We start from the raw sequence: 2,862 nt of genomic DNA on the forward strand, positions 1-2,862 counted from the left end.
AATGAGTTTTAATACAAGGACACCTGCTTGGAAACTTGTGTGTGCGCACCACGAAGACAACGCACACCTGCTAATATCGCTTTCCTATTGAACATACTTATTTCAGTATGAAATATTATAGTTTGATTACATTTTAGGGTATCTGAGGATTATTTGTGAATTTATGAAACCTGTGCCAGTGGAACAATCTCATGGCCTGCTTTTGCTGTAAAGCCTACTGTAGGACAGTGCAGTTAGATTAACAAGAATTTAAGCTTTCAACCGATATAAGACACTTGTATGTACCTATATGTTTAATATCCATAATTTGTATGATTATGTATTTGAATTGTGCGCCTCCAGTTCCCCCAAAAGTTCCCCCGCTAGCGGAATACCTAGCCTTAAGAAGTTTTTAATAGACCAATAACAAAGAGAGTTCCAAAACTGTCTGTTAATAACAGCTAGTTATCAGGTTTCCCCTACACACTCAGACAGTCCTAGCAAAATGAATGCCTGAGAAATAGATTTTTGCCCATTTTAAAGGAAATATTGTTTAATATGAATATAACGGCTGCATTGCGCTTTATTTCCCCCAGAACACCAGATCTGAGAGAGAGAGAGAGAGAGAGAGAGAGAGAGGTAAAGGTAGAGAGAGAGAACAATCTTGTCTTAGAGAGAGAACGATCTTGTCTTAGAGAGAGAACGATCTTGTCTTAGAGAGATGACTGAGAAAGAGAGAGGAGCAAGGGAGAGTGAGGAGCAAAGTAGGTAGAAAGAAAATTGGAGAGCGAGAAAGATGTGTGTGATTGTCGTATTTGGTGATATCAGTTAAATGAGGTGCTGTCCCAACCTTAATAGATGCAGGAGGAAGTTGTCACACCGCTAGCAGGATTAATTAGTGTTTGCCTCTTAAATCCCAATCCAAGCAGTGCCTTAGGAGAGACACTGAATTCTTCTTCATTTGGCCTGTCAGGGTTACACAGAGCAAAGGTAACCCAAATCAGCATGTCCAGAGACAGCTGCTTCCTGATAATCATGATGATGTGGCTGGAGTATATCCATACACCATCCGCCTGTGACACCTCAAACTAGCTGACAGTAATCAAACGTGGTGCCACGATGACCTTTCCTAACAGACGTTGACTAGCGCAGAGTGTCAGTTCCTCTATGTGAACATTCAGGTTTAATAGACAGACGTCCATATTGAGAGTAATTGTTCATAGCAATGGCGTGTGGGGATTGTGTGAACGGAGAAGAATCAGCTTATGGTGACAGACTGATATTTAAAGGGTGACAGATAGCAGTAATTTCACTTGGTGTCCAAAAGCCTTCTCTTTTCCTGTCCTTTGGGGGAGGAAATACTTTCAGAGCCTCTATTGCAGTGGCAACCATGGTCTGTTTATTAGATCCTGAAATAGACTACATTATATCTAGAGCTGCGAATTGCCAGGGACCTCACGATACGATACTATCATGACACTGCGGATACAATACTGTGATTTTATTGCGATTTGATGTTCCACACACATTTCTCACCATTTGTCTGCTGCATAGAGACGAGAGAACCATTCGAAAATTAGTTTTGATCAGTCATTTTTTAAATTAATTTTTTATTTCACCTTTATTTAATTAACCAGGTAGGCAAGTTGAGAACAAGTTCTCATTTACAATTGCGACCTGACCAAGATAAAGCAAAGCAGTTTGACACATACAATAACACAGAGTTACACATGGAGTAAAACAAACATACAGTCAATAATACAGTAGAAAAATAAGTCTATATACAATGTGAGCAAATGAGGTGAGATAAGGGAGGTAAAGGCAAAAAAAGGCCATGGTGGCAAAGTAAATACAATATAGCAAGTAAAACAATGGAATGGTTGATTTGCACTGGAAGAATGTGCAAAGTAGAAATAAAAATAATGGGGTGCAAAGGAACTAAATAAAGATATATAGTAGGGAAAGAGGTAGTTGTTTGGGATAAATTATAGATGGGCTATGTACAGGTGCAGCAATCTGTGAGCTGCTCTGACAGTTGGTGCTTAAAGCTAGTGAGGGAGATAAGTGTTTCCAGTTTCAGAGATTTTTGTAGTTCGTTCCAGTCATTGGCAGCAGAGAACTGGAAGGAGAGGCGGCCAAAGAAAGAATTGGTTTTGGGGGTGACTAGAGAGATATACCTGCTGGAGCGTGTGCTACAGGTGGGAGATGCTATGGTGACCAGCGAGCTGAGATAAGGGGGGACTTTACCTAGCAGGGTCTTGTAGATGACCTGGAGCCAGTGGGTTTGGCGACGAGTATGAAGCAAGGGCCAGCCAACGAGAGCGTACATGTCGCAGTGGTGGGTAGTATGTGGGGCTTTGGTGACAAAACGGATGGCACTGTGATAGACTGCATCCAATTTATTGAGTAGGGTATTGGAGCCTATTTTGTAAATTACATCACTGAAGTCGAGGATTGGTAGGATGGTCAGTTTTACAAGGGTATGTTTGGCAGCATGAGTGAAGGATGCTTTTTTGCGAAATAGGAAGCTAATTCTAGATTTAACTTTGGATTGGAGATGTTTGATGTGAGTCTGGAAGGAGAGTTTACAGTCTAACCAGACACCCATGTATTTGTAGTTGTCCACGTATTCTAAGTCAGAACCGTCCAGCGTAGTGATGTTGGACAGGTGCAGGCAGCGATCGGTTGAAGAGCATGCATTTAGTTTTACTTGTATTTAAGAGCAATTGGAGGCCACGGAAGGAGAGTTGTATGGCATTGAAGCTCGTCTGGAGGGTTGTTAACACAGTGTCCAAAGAAGGGCCAGAAGTATACAGAATGGTGTTGTCTGCGTAGAGGTGGATCAGAGAATCACCAGCAGCAAGAGCGACATCATTGATGTAT

This window comes from Oncorhynchus tshawytscha, linkage group LG05 (genome assembly GCF_018296145.1).
Source record: "Oncorhynchus tshawytscha isolate Ot180627B linkage group LG05, Otsh_v2.0, whole genome shotgun sequence".
Classification (NCBI taxonomy): domain Eukaryota; kingdom Metazoa; phylum Chordata; class Actinopteri; order Salmoniformes; family Salmonidae; genus Oncorhynchus; species Oncorhynchus tshawytscha.